Source organism: Perognathus longimembris, chromosome 10, assembly GCF_023159225.1.
Source record: "Perognathus longimembris pacificus isolate PPM17 chromosome 10, ASM2315922v1, whole genome shotgun sequence".
Taxonomy (NCBI): domain Eukaryota; kingdom Metazoa; phylum Chordata; class Mammalia; order Rodentia; family Heteromyidae; genus Perognathus; species Perognathus longimembris.
The window spans coordinates 54059872-54080193 of NC_063170.1; positions in this window are offsets into that span (position 1 = coordinate 54059872).

Consider the following 20322-nt stretch of genomic DNA (forward strand, 5'->3'; position numbering starts at 1 on the left):
TTGTGTGTATGTAGGGGTGAATGACTCCCAAACAACTGGATATATGGGGTAGTGTGAATATATCTCAAAGCAAAAGGGTATGTGCTGGGAAAGAATTTCAGTGCCTGGCTCTTTAGTTTTTAAGGTTCTTTCCTCCTTTCGCCTCATTTTTCCATCAGGCTAAATGATGTTAAAGTTCCCTTCCAGATATGGCATTTATGTCCACAACTTTGTGTGTGTGTGCTAGTACTAGGATTTGAACTCAGGGCCTGGGTGCTGTTCCCTTAGCTTTTTTGCTCAAGGCTAGCACTTGTGCTACTTGAGCCACATCTCCATTTCCAGTTTTTTGCTAGTTAATTAGAGATAAAAAATCTTGAGTTGCTAGGATTACAGGCATGAGCCATTGGCTCATGTTCCCAATTCTTCAATCAACGATGAAACAATGTGTTTTTCTTTGCTTTAAAGAAAGCAATATTAGGGGCTGGGAATGTGGCTTAGTGGTAGAGTGCTTGCCTGGCATGCATGAAGCCCTGGATTCGATTCTCAGCACCCCATACACAGAAAAAGCCGGAAGTGGTGCTGTGGCTCAAGTGGTAGAATGCTAGCCTTGAGCAAAAGGAAGCCAGGAACAATGCTCAGGCCCCGAGTTCAAGCCCAGGACTGGCAAAAAAAAAAAAGCAGAAGAAAGCAATATTATATTGTAGATGGGAGCCTGGATCCTGCTACTTTTTCTAAGTCCTACTCAGTAATCCAGAGTTGATTCTATGGGCTTTCTAGGCCCTATTCCCTCTACATAAGTGGGATTATAACAGGACCCACTACATAGGGTTGTGAAGGAGTGAGAAGCCAAGAGAGCAGTCAGTGTTACACAGTCTATAGCTCTCAATGGATGTTAGTTCCTATTAGAATCAGTGGCTAACTACAGTCATGAGCTCCAGAGCATTTCTCTCCCTCATTCTAACCACGAACTGAAGTTATTTTTCAAGTGCAAGCTACTCTGGCTCCTGAGCTCAACTCAGTCATAATGGAGCAAGGAGGGTGAGGGGAAGGGTGGACTGGAGCCATGTGTTCAGAATGCAGGTCAGGCACAGCCTAAGGGCCCATTCCCTGATGTCTCAATCTGTTCAGCAGGACTCCACCATGTGCCAACTTATTCTGAACCCATGGTGTAGTGAAATCTTGAACAAAGGAGAAATCTGCGTTTTTGTTGGAATTTGTTAAGAGATATTTCTAGAACGCTCTATTTCAGATGTTCTTGGGCCAAGAGAACTAGTTGAAACTTTCCCAGTTAGAATTTTCCCATTGAATTCTAGCCAGGAGGATACGAATATACAGGAAGAACAGTGGAAAACTTAACTTCAGCATAAAGAGGAAAAAGTTGATTCACTACAGTTGATGATTGAAATTCTGGTAGTCTTTTCCGTTGAGGGGCTCAACAACTGTGTTGACTGTAGGCTTGGCTGGGTTCATCTTGTTCAGTTATATTGTAAGACTTGTTCTCTTTCTATCTTTTGGTCCACTTTGCCTCTACTTTAAGGACTTTATTTTCAAGGGGATTTTTTTTCCCCCTCTAATGGTGCAAAAAAAAAAAAAAAAAATCTCCTGGTAACCAAGGCTGGAGTTTTACCAAGTTAATCATTCGAAACAGAAAAACAACACCTCAAATCATGCTAGCAAATTTCCAAGTGGAATGTCAATGGATCCAGAATTAGCTTACGTCTTCTTTGAATTTCACAGAAACCAAAAGGAAGCAGTGATCTGATTGGATGGGCGAAGGTCAGAGACTGCCCCCTCAGGCCAAATGAAGTATTACACCCAAACTTCACATTCAAAGAAGAGGGGGAAAGTTGGTTGCTCCAAAATCAAATTGGAGTGTTCCCCAAAGAAGGTGGTCAAAACCATCAGACACCATTCTGAGCAAGGCTTTAGAAAGAAGGAAGCCATCAATACATACATGTCCTCTCCCTCCAATAAAGGGACTAGAAAACTAGGAAACAGCTGGATGCCATGAATCTCAACAGCCCTTTCTCTGTTCTGTTTTCTTAATAGCAAAGTCCTGGAGGTCCATTCATCCCATGGACCTAAGTTGAACATCTGTCCCGTGTCTGGTGCTATGCGACAAAGCTGAAGACGGGGAGGGGCGGGGGAGACAAGACCTTCAGGGAGTCTGTGGCTTGAAAGCAGAAACATACAGAAGCTTTGGGCTTGTTGGGCAGTTTAGGATTTTTTTGTAGTTGTTGTTTTGTTTTTTCTTTTGTTTTTCTCCCCTTCATCTTTGACAAAGATTTTCATCTTCTAATATTCTGAAATAAGGCTGGGACCAGCCTATTTTCCTTTGAATGCTAAGTGCCCAGTCTCCAAGTCCTTCCAAGCCTGGAAGGCATCTCAGGAAAGGGGATGTACCATCAGAGATGCAGGGAAGAAATCTGAACTCCAGGGCCTCCCATCACCCCCACTGTGCCTCTGTCCAGGGCTCTGCCCCTTCCACAGGTGTAAGGACAAAAGGCCTATTGTCCTTAGAAGCCTATAGGATAAATAGAGAGAACATGTCCTTGCCGGTTAATCTGCCTGTGATAAAGAGTATTGTTTTATCTCCTGCCATCTCCAGGGTTCCAGGGGGATGAATTCTATGTGGGGACAAAGTCTGCTTTGTCTTTCCAGCCCACTGAGACATTTAAATTGACCTTTCACTTTTCTGTGGTTGTTACAACCTCAGTACTGAGTTGTTGTTATGCCTTGAGAATATCATCTTTTCCCCCCTTCACAAAGTGACTATCATCTGCAGAGATGCTGTGCTGAGCAGTATGCTTCTTCCCCCCTCAAATTAAGATTTCATCTGTTAAGCAATTTGAATTTACAGAAATATTGAAGGGAAAATATAGCCTGTATTCATTCACCTCTCCCATCAGTTTCCTCTATCTTTACCACCTTGCATTAATGTGGATATATATCACATGCGATGGGCAATACTGGTGCTTTGGTCATTCAAGTCCTAACTTGCATTAGGGTTCACTTTTTGCACTCTACACGTTTGGGGCTTTGTCCAATAGGATGGTATGGAGGGATGTCACTGTCCTAAAAAATCCTTTGCACTCTACCTGTTCATCCCTCTCTCCCTCCTTTCTACCAGCCCCAGACAGTGCCCATCTTTTCTAGACCTCTAGTTTTGTCTTTTCCAGAAGGTCATCCGAGCCTTTGCAGACCCATGTATAGTGAAAGTTCTCTACGTTGTTTGGTGATGATAGCTCATCTCTTTTTATTATTGGATAGCTTCTTTCAATGCTAAGGATGGAACCAAGGCCCTTGTATGCTAGGTGAGCACTGGCCCACTAAGCTACCCTGTCAGCCCTTGTTGCTGAATCCTTTTGACTCATTTTTTAAATAAGAAAGCATTATACTTTAGTAAGTGACACACCTCACCTCTTGGTTTTTCTGAGGATATTTGCCTAATCAGGAGAGATAACCTACATTTTAAAACATGCTCCTTTATGCATGTAATTTAAAAATCAAAATGAAATTTTGGAACAATTTCAATTACTTTTTGTGAGGCTAGAGAAATAAAGAGCAAACCCCAGTATCTCAATGATGATTCAAATAGAGAAACTTTGCTAGGATTGCAGGCCACACTGGTGTTCTTGGCAATTGTATCCAAAAGAATGTAGAGTCATATAATTAGTGTTTTCCCTAAAATAAATGATCTCCTGATTGTTTTTTTTTCTCTCTCTCTCTCTCTCCCAAGTTAGCCCTGGAGGTCCCTCTTAACTGGCTTAACATTCACACGTTCATTATTCATTTGTGGATCAAATCGTTTTCTTTTCTGTTTACATTTCCGAAACAGAACCTACCTTGTCCAGGAGAACAATGATGTTGGTAGCCCTGAGTTTTCTTTGCTTTATCCAGCAATGTGCGAAGCTGAGGCAGATCACTGGAGCGGGTGGGACTCCATAGGAGCAAGGTGAATGTTTCTACCACATCCGCTCCAGTCATTTCTCCTTCTGGCTCTCAGTAAACCACAAGAGTCTGTAGTTTCCACCTTGTAAGACTGTCCTGGAGACAGAAGGAGAAAAAATGATGGAAAATATTAACCAGAGGCATAACAAAAAAGCACCCCCACAACTAATATGTACAAGTCCCACAGGCCCTAGGCCTATGTGCAAAAGAAAAGCTAAGTCTGGTGTAAAGTGCTCATTAAAATTGGTCCTGACTGTTCACAGGGCAAAGGTGGGGTTAATCCTGGTACAGGGGTGCTCCCAGGGAACACAGCCATGTTCAAGAAGGCCAACTTCTCTGAGATCAAGCAAAACGGAAATCAGGGACTGTGTGTATCTAAGGGAGCCACTTTGACTTCCTGGCTCGGTCCCAGCTCAGAGTCAACAGCTAACAAGTCACATTCTTCTGTCTTCCACCTGTGAAAGGCCCATTTCCTGAGCAAATAGATGCCTGAAAAGGTCATTAACAGACCACAGGGGGTCCCAAGTTTACTCACCAAGTTTACTCTTTTAAGGTGAAAGCAAAGGACACAAAACTGTTCTCTGCCTCTCCTTCTCCTCACCCACCCCAGCCTGCGCCTAAAATGACTTATGAACCAGGTAGTAAGGTCCCAATGGTACAAGAAATCTAAGTCCCATACCACCTAAGAGTACACCTACAGCATCATTTCTTATTATATTTTTACATTTTAACCCACTTTCATTTTGCAAGAAAAGCCTCTCTTGCCAAAGGCACAGTAAATAAACTTGGTCCCAGCCTGTTTCCTTTACATCTTTGTTTATCCAGCAACGGTTGAAGATACTGATGAAAGTCCACAAAAGCCTGCTTAAACAGTGATGGGAAGGCCAAATAAGATGAGAAAGACTTGGTGATAGGGGGAGGTATTACTTAAAGTGACAGCTAGAAGGCTCCAAGCAATGACATTTTTAAAAAAATAATAAATTACAGACACTGGCAAAAGATGATTGGCTGTTAGACTCAGAATTGACTTAATTATGTAAAAATGCAATGATGGGCAAAGCACACTGATAACAACTAGGGAAAGTGACTGCACTTAGCAGAAAGGTGTTGTGGTCAGAGCATAAAAACACAAATGTGTATGTGTCTGTGTGTTTGTACCTATACTAAGGCTTGAACTCAGGGCCTCAGCACTGTCCCTTAGCCTTTTCCATTCAAGGCTAGTGTTCTGTCACTGGAACCACAGTCCTACTTCCAGGCTTTTGGTGGTTAACTGGATTTAAGAGTCTCTCTGACTTTCCTGCTCTGGCTCGCTTTGAATTGAGATCCTCAAATCTCAGCCTCCTTAGTAGCTAGAGCTACTAGGCATGAGCCACACTGGTTCCCAGCTAGAACATAGACTTATGTACAACAGTGGATTTGAAATCCAGCTCCATCTAGCTTTTACCTTGGCATCTTGGTTAATCCTCCTGCAAGGCAGGTTACTTATCCTGCAAGGCAGGACAAATTAAAGTCCACCTCAGTATTTTTTTGAAGATTTGATTAGATAAGATACCTAATAGTACTGAGTGTTTTGCTCATATAAACATAGCATACAGAACTATTGCAACTTTATCATCATGAAATAATTTCAGGTCAGAGCCAGGCACCAATGTCTCCCACCTGTAATCCTAGCTACTCAAGAGGCTGCCAAACTGGACAGGAAAGTCTATGGCATTCTTATTTCCAATTAAGCAAAAAGACAGAAGTGGAGACGTGACGCAGGTGGTAGAGCACCAACTTTGGGTGAAAATCACAAGGGAAATTATAAGGCCCTGAGTGTAAGCCATTAAAAAACAATTCCAGAGTAGCTTACATCCTAGTGGAAACAATTTGAGAGATGCTATTTAAATAGAGCCCAAGACTTGGGCATGTGTGTATGCATGCACATGATAAAAGCATCATCACAAATGAGGAGTAGTAAAGCGCTGTCTCTATTTCTCCAACACTTTCAGCATCAGCATTGCTGGTCTTGTTTCTATGGAGAATCAGATCCCATTCGTTTATAAAGGGAAGCTCATTCCTATGATAGCAGCTTTTCTAGGAGCCACTGACAACATAGTCTTTCTGCTCACTGGAGTGCAAGCTCTGCAAAGAACAGTCTTCTATTGCAACCTAGGCACTGGTAGCATGCCTCTCTTAGTCTTACCCTGCCATGGGTTAGAATTGCTCCCTCGGTCTGCTGAAACACAACTCATCACCTACATCCTGGAAGACCCAGGAGCTTGGAGGAAGCAATAAACTGCATGGAAATTTATGGGTATTTTATGATCTGTTATAGATGGATAGTTCAAGGTGCAGGCTCACAGCTTGATTTTTTTTTTTAAAACCAGATAGCTTAGCAGCAAAACTCATTTTCCACAATTCCCCAAGTCGTTTTGCAATAAATCTGTGAATTTAATCAGTCTCCTCTGTTGAGGCAATCTCCCCTAATTGGGTTCTTGTTGAGGGATAATAGACACAATGACAAAGATACTTCATCTCTGAAAAAGAAGCTTGGACCTCATCAATAAGGCTGATAACAAAGGTCTCATTCCCTAAAGAAATAGAGGGCAGACTCTCATGATGGTGACAATTCCTTGTACCAGGATTGCCTTGTAAATGATCAGTCTCTGATTTCTTCTACTTGGTCAACAGTAGGATGATGAAAATAGTGTCTCCAGGATCATAATGACCAAATAGCGAAGGAGACTAACAAGTGGATTTCTAGAATTTTCCCCAATGAGCACTGAAGAGTCATGTGGAGCTGCTTTACCAATAAACAAAAAAGATGAAACCCAGAATGCAAATGTCTTGATTCCAGCTCCCTTCCCTGACCTTCTTGGCAGTGGTGGAGGGTGCAGAGGGCCCCTGCCAGGAATGTAACACATACAGCTGTTGACCTTCATCTGCCAAAGCAACCTAGTGAGGAGGGGGAAGGGGGTGGGGAGCAGAGCTAGAAGCCTCCTATTCTTCCCTTGTTGGGTGAATAGGGCCTCGGCTCTAGGTGGGTGGGTCGGGTCTGAGAGAGACAGTCTATATTAGGGAGGCGGACCTTTCTGAATTGTTCGCCCTATTTAAAGGGATGGCAGAGCATTGGCAGATGCTGTTTTGCTTCCTCCCTGTCCCCCCCCCCCCCCCTGCCACTTCTCTTGGAAAATGAGACGCAAAGCATGGTAATTGAATTAGCGGTGGAAGAAAGAATTTCACAAGGCTGATATTTGTCTGAGCCATTTCCACAGCCTGGCATTCCGGTGCCCTCTTCTCCACACACCACCCCCCCCACACACACGGAGGGCATGCCTGCACAACCGTTCCCCGGGTGCTGGTGGTCAAGTGCGAGCTTCTGAATGGGAAATTCAGAACTCACCTGGGACCCTGAGACCCAGGGTCCAAAATGGAAGAACGGCAAAAATGCCCTGAGCTCTCAGGCACAATGCACATAGGAGCTCAGTTCGCACAACAAAAGAGCTAGTGTGTCTCAGTGCCTCTGCCTCAGGCCCTCGCCCGCCTGTGAATAGGGGCACTGAGGGGGCAGAAATGCAATAAAATCCCAGGTTTCCTCCTTTCAGGCCCAACTTGTGGTTTCCCCGTTTCCTCCCACTGGACAGCTTCAGTATGAATTGCTCCCAAAACCAACAGTAAAATTTAACCACCACTCTGGGTAAGAAATTACCTCTTCCGGGAACTTTCTTTTGGTGCAAATCTTGCTGACCTTGAGGGGCCTCCCTCTCTCTCACTCACTCACCAACAAGCTTGGGGGGGGGGGTGAGGTTCACACAACTCTGCCAGACAGCCAGGCCCACAGCCTTCAAACAAAGGGCAGTCCAAAGGCAGCACCTGGGACTTCATTAGAGATGCAAATGTGCAGTCTCTACACTAGGCTCCAGAATCTGAAGACCTGGATGTGCCCCCCACCCCCACCCCTGCATTTGTCAAATTTCCAGGTGATTCCAAATGTAACTCAATCGTGACAACCTCTGAGCCAGGCTGAGGCTTTACATGCAAGCCTTATGCTTGTTTTCATGTTTCTCTTCCCTCCATTTTCTGTCTGCCAGGCCTAGTGGATTGTTAAAGCCTTTCCTTTCACAGTTCACACCCTGACTGCATCCTTAGGTGAGTTCTCACACAATGGGTACCTTCACTGATACTTTGTTACAGCCATCAAGAATCTATTGAGAGAACAGAAAAATGCCTCTATCAGTAAATGCTTTATACAAAAGATCACAGGCCTATTAATTGTGTTCATTCTGGTGATTTTCACAATCAAATAATAATGAAAGTTTAATTTTTTTAAAAGGTGAGACTGCCTTAATTTACCTTATCATTTGCTTGCTAGGTCCCTAGCTTAAAAATCCCTGCTCTGGGGGCTAGGAATATGGCCTAGTGGTAAAGTGCTCGCCTTGTATACATGAAGCCCTGGGTTCGATTCCTCAGCACCACATACATAGAAAAAGCCAGAAGTGGCGCTGTGGCTCAAGTGGTAGAGTGCTAGCCTTCAGCAAAAAGAAGCCAGGGACAGTGCTCAGGCCCTGAGTTCAAGCCCCAAGACTGGCAAAAAACAAAACAAACAAAAATCCCTGCTCTGGGCTGGGAATGTGGCTTAGCGGTAGAGTGCTTGCTTAGCATGCATGAAGGCCTGGGTTCAATTCCTCAGCACCACATACACAGAAAAAGCCAGAAGTGGCCCTGTGGTTCAAGAGATACAGTGCTAGCCTTGAGCAGAAAAGAAACCAGGGACAGTGCTCAGGTCCTGAGACACAAGCCCAAGTACTGGCAAAAAAAAAAAAAAAAAAAAAAATCTCTGTTCTGATGTGGGCTAATTAGGTCAGCTCATGCATATTATTTAACCATCACAGATTCTTTTCAGTCAGGAAATGACATCATATTTACTTCAGTGTTTCAGAGGGTTAAATGTACAATGTATAGGATAGTACCTGCTGAGTACTGGATAGTGAGGGTCCTAGTCATTATCGCTCTTTATAATAAAATTAGTAGCATCATTATTAGCAACTTGTGTTGTCCCTGGTACCTAGACTATAAGGCATACATCTTTGTGAAGATTCAAAAACGGTCAGCGCGCTAGGCTTCTCTGTGGCAGGAATTAACACACAGCTAAGGCAAATCAGACTTTTCATAAATTGTTTCATGGACACACAAAATGGCGACTCCCCTGACAAAACTTGTATCACTTTCTTCAGTAGACCAGTGCAAGGAGTAACCCATATAAACAATTTAGCCTCACTCATTTTAATGTCCTATGAGATCCATTCACAGACCTGTAAACCAATGGCACAGGTTTGCAGATTTTGTTTCTTTTAGAATCACTTGGGAAGCTTTCAGACAAATCCTCTTCCCTAAAGGTTAAGGTTTAAGTGCCCTGAGGGGCCCAGGTGATCCCAATACACAGCCACATTTTAAATCACATCAGAGAATTACAGGAACAGTCCACTGGGCCCGGTGATGATAAAGTGATTAGATAGGTCTTTGCCATTTGCAACCTCTCCTGGTGCTCTGATAGCCCTAAATCAGCAGAAGTGTCTGCAGAAGTGTCAAAAGCAGTGTAACCTGTCAAGATGGGTAGAAACTTCTGGAATAGAATGAGGCCTACAATTAGCCAGCATCTGCAGTCACATGTGGATGCATGCTTGGAGCTGTGGCCTGGCTCTTCATTTTCAGTTCTGTTCCTCAGTCTGTACCTCTAGCCTCTTACTATTGTTCCAGGCAAACCAACACCACCCATCCCCACAATGCCCCACAGGACTGGAGGAAGAGTCCCTTTCTGACAGTCTAGACCTCTGACTCTGAAACACACTGTCCGAGGAAGCATGGCCCCACAGAGCCTTGGGATTGGCCTGCTCTCCAGGCTACAGTGTGGGGGTTGTCTGTGATGCCTGCGGCCAGGGCTCTGTGGATTAGCAAGCCTTTTTGGACTCCCCGTCCATCTCACCAAGTATTTCCCTTTCCTGACATGGCTTTTCTGATTAAGAGCCAGAGCGTATGGTGGCAAGAACATAAGCTTCTTGGGACAGAGTCCCTGGGCCACCAGAGCAACGCACAAAGCTTTATGAGCACAGTTATCATCCTCCTGAACTGTGGTTAGACCCAAATGATGATGCACATGAATGGCAGAAAAACAATTACATAGTGAAGGACATCAATGGCTCTTAAAATATGAATAATGTGCCAGTTGTTACTGGGAAAGCATTAAATAATAGACAAGCCTGTGCTGGACTTTACCTGGGAACGAGAATCTAGATTAATCAGCGCTTCAGAACAGTTATGGATACCTAATAGCTCGTGATGTCTTTGCTTTTTCTCTTTCCCCCCTCATCTTCCCTTATTTCTTCTTATCTTTACTGCCAGCATTTTCAGGAATCGGGAAAATCTACACAGGACAGTCAGCAGAGAAGTAAAAAGAGATGCCTGCCCACACTGCCTACTTGCCAGGTTTGTTAGGTGACACAATCTCCTATAATGCTCTCAAAACCCCAGGAAGGAATAAGAAGTTATTATACACATAGGTTTTTTGAAGATGCAGGTAACCAAGCTTAGGTTATAAGATACAATTTTGGAGAATTAAAAAAACCACAGTAAGTATGAAAAATAACATTATGAGCTATGATTCCAAAACTCAACTTCTTTCCAGTCTGCTGCATTGAACTAGATACACCTTCAGATGGAAGAAGGCTCCATTTGGATGTGGTGGCTCAGCTGTTTAGCCTAGGCCATGGAGACTTGATGTTCAGTCTTAGGTTATATAGTCTTAGACAGTTTGTGTCTCTGTCTTGTACCCTAACCCAGTCATCTCAACATATGTCTACGCCGGGGATCCTAGGGTGTGGGGAGGGATTGTACACATCCAGTGAGCCCTTGAATCCACAAAGCCAGAATTTCTTAGGTCTGTAGGGAAAGGGTTAGACGGGGGAGGATCTCAGACAAACGGCAGCTCTGGGAGAACCAGCAGCAAATCTAAATGACATTTACAAACCTTCAGTTCTTCCAGGTTGACCCAGCTAATGCACCTAAAGAAGGCCCGAGGGATGAAGTAATATTTGCATGTAGCCAGGCCCATCTCTTCTCAAGGGGGTAAGAGAACACTGTAGCTGTGGGAATGTCAAGACAAAGCCCCCACAAATGTATAAGACTGGCTACAGGGTGAATGTAGTGATTCATGCCTACAATCCTTGCTACTTGGGAAGAAATAGGAGGATCATGTTCTAAGGCCACCCCAGTCCAAAGCCTGAGACCCTACCTGAAAAACTAAAAAGCCAAGGACTCGGGGCATGACTGAAGTGGCAAAGCACTTTCAAGACCCTGGGTTCAATTCTCAGTATAAGTGACAGAAAACAAACAAACAAACAGGAAAATGAAGTAGTCATCGAATCTTTTTATTTATTTATTTATTTATTTATTTATTTATTTTTTATTCAAAATTTTTATTATCAAACTGATGTACAGAGAGGTTACAGTTTCATACGTTAGGCATTGGATACATTTCTTTTTTTTTTTTTTTTTTGTCAGTCCTGGGCCTTGGACTCAGGGCCTGAGCACTGTCCCTGGCTTCTTCCCGCTCAAGGCTAGCACTCTGCCGCTTGAGCCACAGCGCCGCTTCTGGCCGTTTTCTGTATATGTGGTGCTGGGGAATCGAACCTAGGGCCTCGTGTATCCGAGGCAGGCACTCTTGCCACTAGGCCATATCCACAGCCCTGGATACATTTCTTGTACTGTTTGTTACCTTGTCCCTCATACCCCCCTCCCTCCCCCTCTTTCCCTCCCCCCCCCAGGTGTTCAGTTCACTTACACCAAACAGTTTTGCAAGCATTGCTTTTGTAGTTGTTTGTCTTTTTTTACCCTGTGTCTCTCAAATTTGGTATTCCCTTTGAATTTCCTACTTCCAATACCATCGAATCTTTTGAAGTTCACAAACATCGTGATCCAAGAGAGTTGCCCTATACTATGCACACACAGGAATAAATCCTAAAAAGAATAACCTTTCATTAAAAAGCTAAGCTATCATTTTTTCCCCAGGGGTCAAATGGGTACTGTTAAGTATTATTTTTACAAATGTCTTTGAGTTGACAAAGCACTGGTTTGGTGCTAGAATAGAAGAGGTTTCCTGTGTGTTTTCTTCTCTTTTTTATGAGGTTGCTGTGGACAAGCAGGCATTTAAATTTGGCAACTCTGTAACAAAAATGACACCCTGTCTTCATGGTTTGGGACTATTTTTCCAGGAGTGGGCACAGATGGTGTTTCTTCCTCCTCCAGAGAATATTTTTAGGATGTAAAGTCTCTGCAATAAATTATTCCACTGAGGCCAAAATAGTTTTCTGGAAATCATATGTGAATAAGAAATAAGAACATCCCAGACTAGGCTGAAAAGGGGATACAGCTAGGTTTTAAGAAATGGTAATAGTTGTAATAATGTTTGTATTTGGGACTTGATGAATGTAATGAGACCTGGAGTTGGGATGGGAGAGCTCTTATACCTAGGAATTCTAGTGATTGTCTTCTTCCCTCCCCTCCTCTCCCTTCCCCTCTCCTCCCTTTCTTTCCCCACCCTTCTCCTTTATCTTCTATTTCCTTCTCTCTTCCCCTTTCCCTTCCCCCTCTTTCCCTCCATTCCAACTGTGGAAGATGGGCCAGGGGTCAATGCTCCTAAACCTTTAATGAGCATGCAAATTATTACCTGAGGTGGGGGTACTAATATATAGGTGTTAAATCTCAGGCCCAGATCTGCATTTCCAATGAGTTTCATGGCAGGTTAGTCTTTCTGAGCCCCTTGGAATCACAGGCACTAGAAGAAGTTTAAATAAATGATATAAATGAAGTACAACTACACTTTGCCAAGCTAGGAACTTAGTTATTTCATTCATTCCTTCAAAAGTATTTATTGAGACCTGCTTTGTGCTGGGCACTGTGCCGGGACTTGGAGAGCAAACGGTAAGAACTGAGCAGACACCATGCCTGTCTTTACCGGGCTTAGAGGCTCGTGTCTATGCCAAGTTTTAATCATCCATCAAGTCCGGTATAGAGAACTATGTGGGCTATGAGATCTCAAAATGGGATGCCTTTCATTGAAGAGAAAAGTTCCCAGAGGAAGTGATACTGAGCAGACATTCTGATTTTGATAATAAGCCCCATTGTTATTATAAACACTTAGTTACTACTTGTGCACTGTCTTTGGGCTACACTTTTACTAAGCACATTTCAATATATTAACTCATTTAACTCTTACAGAAACCTCCTAGGGTAAGTGCTACTGTCATTCAAGTTTAAAGTTCCAGTAGAGAGATGAGAGGCTCAGGGAATTTGTGTCTGGTCATATAGCAAATACACAATGAATTCATAACCCAAATGCAGGCCATATTATTTCCTGACAACTTGATTGTTTGCATGATCATCCAGGACCTTAGACAGGGAGATGACTGAATGAACTCAATCAGCTAATCTGCTCCTAACTGTAACAATAGCTATACTGAGCTCTTTTCTGTTCCCGTTGCTGTGATCTACCAGAGAAAGCTCTGGGCAGAATTCAAAAAATCAAAATATAAGTCCTAATTCTGCACTAATTTGCTTCAACACTAATCAAGACAGATACCACTTTTCATGTTTCTCCTATGTACCAGATCCATTGCCAAGAAGTGAGCATATGGCTGCCTCAAATTACCAAGAGGATTTTGCAAAATCAGAGTTATATATCCATATCTTCCTTTTACAGGCAGAGAACTGATTCCTGGTGAAGGTCAAGTAAAATATATATTTCAGCTGGGGCTGGGCATTCAAGCTCATTTAGCCAAGGGCAATGATTCTCCATCTCAGGTCTGTGGACTCTTCACGGTAACTGCGGCCTTCCAGGGTGAGGGTGGACAGAACTCTTCTTACAATAACCCTATGATGCTCCTGGGCTTTCATTTTGTTGTGTGTGTGTGTGTGTGTGTGTGTGTGTGTGTGTGTGTGTGTGTATTAGCATATATATATGTGTATGAGAGATTTTTAAATATTTTTAGTGATTATATATACACTGCTAGTACCTTAGGAACATATTTAAATTTGGAATTTTTATTGGTGGTGTTAATCACATGAGCTGAAAAGTTTCTCCTCTGAATGTATCATATAAGATTTCTTATAAACACACTTAAATCAAGCTTCAATACACAAAAACACAACTGCAACTTGGAGCAAATGCCTAAACATCTATGAGCCTAAAGGATTTATGACAATAATAGAAGTAATTGTTGCCAAAAATACAAAATTTGGAAACTCATAGCTACTACCACAAGCGTGCCAGCTTCCCTTTTCTGAAGGGTTTTTTTTTTGTTTTGTTTTGTTTTTGCCAGTCCTGGGCCTTGGACTCAGGGCCTGAGCACTGTTCCTGGCTTCTTCCCACTCAAGGCTAGTACTCTGCCACCTGAGCCACAGCACCCCCTCTGGCCGTTTTCCATATATGTGGTGCTGGGGAACCGAACTGAGAGATTCATGTGTAGGAGGCAAGCACTCTTGCCACTAGACCATATTCCCAGCCCACTTCTGAAGGGTTTTGAAAAGGAATGCAGGGATGGAATTGATTGAGATGGATCTTGTCAGGTGCTGGTGGCTTACACTTATAATTCTAGGATCATGGTTCAAAGCCAACATCAACAGGAAAATCCATGAGGCTATTATTTCCAATTAACTAGCAAAAAGCCAGAAATGGAGGTGTGGCACAAGTGGTAGAGCACAAGCCTTGAGTGGAAAAAGCTACAGGATAAGTGCACAAGCTGGGCCCCAGCACGGGTACACAGCACACACACACACACACACACACACACACACACAGACACACACACACACACACACACACACACACACACACACACACCCCAAAGAGAGAGAGAGAGAGAGAGGTTTATGAAAAGTATTTTGGGAAGACTGGCAAAACTTGATGAAGTGAGTTTTTTCAAATGTTTATAGCATAACGTTTTCTAAAAAAATCAGGCATCTGCAAAATAAATGGAGAAAATAGATAATATACACACAGATTCTACCATCATAGAGCATGACAATTTCATGGATAGGGTTCCAGGTCTCGCATTATCACTAACATGTATTAGAATATCACTTGCCAAGGTTTTCATACTCATAAGAATAATGGCCACAACAGTCATACAAGCTATTGCATAATTCCACTTTATCCAATTTTGTATTTGTGTGAGGATGGATTGTTTTTTCATATTCTTAATCAACACAACCTAACAGATGAGAGGCAGAAGCCACTCTAATAAGCTATTTTTCTATTAATTCTGGTATTATAAAACAGTCTTACTCTTGGCATCAAACATTTTCTATCATGGAAAATGTAATCCTCGCTCCTTAAAATACATTGCTTCTGCTCACATCTAATGAGTCATTGTTGATTTTAAATATCTTGATGAAGAAATACTTTAAAAATCTAAGTTCTCATTTTGAATACAGTAAACATTGATAACTCCAATGCACATGAGTTCAGCTCTTGGGATGTTCCTTGGTTTGTAGAAGTGTGAGTTCTGAACAAGTTTGAGGACTCCTGCTATGGTGCTGAAGAATATGGGCCAAGAGACCGCTCTGCTGGGGACATTAAAGATCCTGCGCCCTTTATTTCCATTCTCTCTGTCTGGGTTTGCTTGTCTATATAAAGGGAGTAACTGCTAGGGCAGTTGTAAGCAATGAATGAGTTAACCCAGTATTAGCTGTCAAGTCCCCAGTGTTCTTTCTACTCTGTTTACTTTTCTGTACTTCACTTTCCTTATAGCTGAGGGTTTTTTTTTAAAGGGCTTTTTATCTTGGTAATTGTCTGCTTCTGTAAATATATTCCCTCCGATTAAAAGGTCAGAGAACAACATACTAGCTAGATACCAGAGTAGGAAATGCTCTCCAGCCTCTCTCTCAGCACATGTTGCCAGCACTGTAGACAAAGTTTCTTTGAAGGCATGTCCTAGCTCTGCTGTAGATTGAGTGGCACCCTTTGAAATGGAACTTAGGTACTTTTCAGCATTTGCTAACTCCAGTCAGGTAGTTTGGTTACGAAAGTAAGCATTGCCAACATACCAGCAGGCAGAGTTGCATTCTGCTTTTCAGTAATCCTTGATGAGAGAGGGCTCAGTGATCAGTTGGCATGGCTTTAGGTGTGGGAATAAGGCAGACTAAAAGCAAGTGATAGTAGGAACATAGATTTACACGTGTTTGTCAGGAGAGAGACAATGCACAGAAGAACAAGATATGAACTATGCTAGCAAATAACAAGTACAATGGAGAAGGAACAATCAGGGAGAATGAAGAAAGCATGTGATCTGAATGTGAGTGACAATTTGCACTAGGATGGTCAGGAGAGGCTTCCCTGAGGAGATGATTTGGGGTGTGAAGGCCTGAGGGAGGATTTGGGTGGAGTGATACATGATTGCAATCCCAGCTACTCTACAGATACAGGCAGGAGGAGGGAAAGTTAGTGAGCCCCTAGGTCAAACAAACAACAATAAGAAAAAAAAAAAAAAAACCACAAGAGCTAGGGGCCAGGCACTAGTGGCTCATGCCTGTAATCCTAGCAACTCAAAAGGCTGAGATTTGAGGATCACTGTTCAAAGCTAGCCCAAGACTCTCATTTCGAATTAACCACCAGAAAACCAGAAGTGGTGCTGTGACTCAAAGTGGTAGAGCACTAGCCTTGACTGAAAGAGTGCAGGGATAGCACCTGGTCCTGAGTAAAATCCCATGACAGACAAAAAAAAAGGGGGGAGGGCTGGAGGTGGAACTCAAGTGATAAGAGTGTTTCCTTAACAAACACAGGGCCTTGGGTTCTATCTTTACTGCAAGCAAGCAGGCAAGCAAAGAAGGAAGGAGGGAAAGAAGGAAGGAAGAAAAAAGGAAAAGAAGGAAAACCAAGAAAGGAAGGAAGGAAGGAAGGAAGGAAGGAAGGAAGGAAGGAAGGAAGGAAGGAAGGGGGAGGAGAAGGTTGAAGGGGAAGGAAGAAAGGAAGGGAGGGAGGGGTGGGGAGAGGGAGGAAGGAAGGGAAGGAGGAGAAGAGGCAGGCAGGCACAGGGAATGAACTGTGTGTATATCTGGGGAAAATCATGCCACACGAAACATCTCAAGGGCAAAGTGGGTCTTGCCTGGCTTTGTATAGAAACAGCAAGGAGGCCAGGATGTTGGTGGAATGGAATGCACCCAGCAGGAGTGCTTGTGATGTGGTAGGTAAGGTGGCATGCTTTTGAGAAGGAGGGTTACATGATCCTCACGAGGGTGGTCATGATACATGGTCCAGTCCTGGATCTATTTAGGGGACAGAGCCAACTGGAATTGGCTATCAATAGAATGTGTGGTTGGAGAGAAAGCATGGAGAGCCCACATTGCTCTAAAGTCCAAGTCACTTGAGAGATAAAATTCCAGTAATTGAGATGAGGAGAGGCAGTTTTGATGGGAGTTACTAGAGAGAGGACTAGAGCTTGGGCTTGAAAATATTAATTTCGGGGTGTCTATTTGTCATATACATTTCTCCTGATATACCCAAATATAAGCCAATTTGGCCAAGGCAGCTGCCAAAGAATGGCTAAAATATGAAGGTGGAAAAAATAGCCTGAAATTTTACATATAAGACTCTTTTTTTCTGGGTATGTCATTCTGGTACAGTTCCAGTTCGGAATGCTCTATGCCAGGTGTGGTCTTATTAAAGTTTTGGAAGAAAAGACTATCTGTTCTGAGACACAATGCCTCTACTTGTGGAACTAAAAATAGCTCAGTTCCCTTTCTCCAGTGTACCCAGACCACTAATTGGCTATCTACCTCCAGCTCAAGGTGGCTTGACAAGTTTTCAAGGTCCACCTGTCCACATCTCTCTCCACATCTGGCTTTAGATCCATTTGAAGTTTTCATTGCTTCTGTTCCCTGTCTCACAAATGCAAACTTCCTTTACTTCACCCTTCAGTTTCATGTTGTTCTTCATCTTCAATAATGGAACAACCTTTCCCGATTTAGTATCAGCTGCAGATGCCATTAATGTGCTGTTTGGACTTTTGTACAGATATCTTAAAGGATGTCAACTCAAGTGAGTAATCATCTTACAATTAAAGTAAGAGAAAGGTCATCTTTCTTTTTTTGTTGTTGTTGTTTTGAGGCTAAAAAGAGACATAGTTCCTATTGTTTTCAATAATGCATCTGCTCAGCCAACAGATAAGAAAAGGGATTGGAGATAAATTCTGTTTTTTTATTTCTTATTTTTTTTTAATGACAATGTCAATTTGCTCCAGGGTTGGGGAGCATTGTCTAGAAATTCAGTTTCATGTACATTTAGAGCTGCATTATATTTTTTGAAACAAAGGTAAGCAGGAAATTTCATAGCTTGAAATCTCTCGAGCTCTCTCCAATGACAATAAGTAATGACCATGGCAGAATAAAATCTATTCATGTGTTTTGACATAATAATCATGCCTGTTTGTCCTTAATGAGCCAAGCTGGAGATTTCCATTGATATGGGGGCCACATTTTTAAGGGACATTTACTCAATTGGCCTTCTGAACAATTGTCTCCATGTCAGCAATGGTGCACACATGACATCTCTCAGCCTGGGAGTTCCTGTCCTGTGCAGACAACTTGATGAAGTCACAGGCCAGGACCTGGAAAGGAATTCTTGGTGAAGAATACATGCTATGGCTCAGCTGCAGGCTGAAAGCTGTGAGATGGAATTCCCTTTCAGCAACTGTGGGGATCTGTGGAGTCGATCCGTGCTATTTCAGTTCTGCACAGCTGGCAGAGCCAGAAGCTTCATTTTTCTCTTCTCTGAGCTGAGAGATGCCTCTAGTGGTTTCAGGGATGACTATCGCCAACTCTTCTCAAAGATTTTTCGTTTGTTTCCTCAACTGAGTGATTTCTTCTCACCTGGGTAATTACCCATCTTAAGAAAATTTTGGCTGATGAACAAGTGGCTTTTTGTTAGTTTGTTTTGTTTTTTGCTTGGACTGTGTAACAACATGGATTAACTTAGTTTTTCTTTGTTTTAAGGGAATCCAGCCACTTCAGTGGTATGCACCTAAATGTATATATAGCTACTTGTACTAGCTACTTGGGAAGCTATGGTAGGATGATGGCTTGAGTCCAGGTGTTTGAAGCCTACCTGGACAACATAGCAAGACTCTCATCATTGAAAACATAAAATAAAATGAAGGTCTTTTATAAATACGAAGTGGTATTGCAATGGAATTGTGTATAGAAATGCATGGAGAGCTCAGAAGAGACTAGAACAGGCAACAGGACCGAGGGAATGTACTCTTCCCATCTGTGTCTTCTGTCTGTACATCTGCTTCCTTTCTTTGTCTTGCCAGACACATTTGCTCCTCCTCATTCCACATGGCGTGGACAGATGCCCACCCACAACTCCCAAGGCCACATGTGGTAGTTCCAGCCACACCGAGTGAAGGAACCCCTTCTGTGCTTGATCTTGGCCCTCATTCCAGACTGCTGAGCAAAAGTGATCCAACTGACGTCCTGCTCCTATCCCTGGTCTAGTTGGCCATGAAATCCCAAAGCATGGCTCCTGTCAAGCCACTTCTTGGATTGGGTAAAAACTAGAGGACTGATCATAGGCTGTCCAGATATACTGTCTACCATAGAGGAGAATGCCTAGGAACAATTGGGTTTAAATAAGAGTCCGTCACAAGGTATTAGAAAGGAATAGCTTAATCTTATTTTTCCTATAAAGTTAGTTTTCTGAACAACTCCCTCTCCCCGCACCCCATCACTGTCAAAGGACCCATGGGAGTGCTTAGCAGATGGGCTGAACACATGACTAAGTTCATCTTCAGTTTTCAGTGCTTTGCAAACACATCAGGCCTGCCCTTGCTCCCTCAGGTATTATGGAGCCACAGTGATGGTTCTGAGTGTCCTTAGGCTAGAGGAGAACATGAAGCTTTGCCTGCGCCTAATAAACACATTTTAAGCATAGTCTTACACCCTAACAGAAGAGGTTGACACTTATCTACTTAGTTTTTGTTGTAGGACCTTGACAGGTCATGTCAATTTGCAAGGATTCTATTTCATTAGTTGAAAGAATATCTTCTGAGTATTTCTAATAGGCCACATGTCTTGTTAGATCATTATATTTAACACTATTTGGTTAGGAGTATCTGAAAACTGGCATGTACTGGCTCATGTACTTGAAAAAGCTAGGGGACCACTGAAAACCCAAGTGGTTCAAGCAAATGCCATCAAGATTTGGCCCAAGTTCGTTCATTCGTTCATTCCTTCCTCCCTTCCTCCCTTCTTCCCTCCCTCCTTCCCTCCCTCCCTCCCACCCTCCCTCCCTCCCTCCCTCCTTTCCTTCCTTCCTTCTTCCCTTCCTCCCTTCCACCCTCTCTCCCTCCTTCCTTTCTT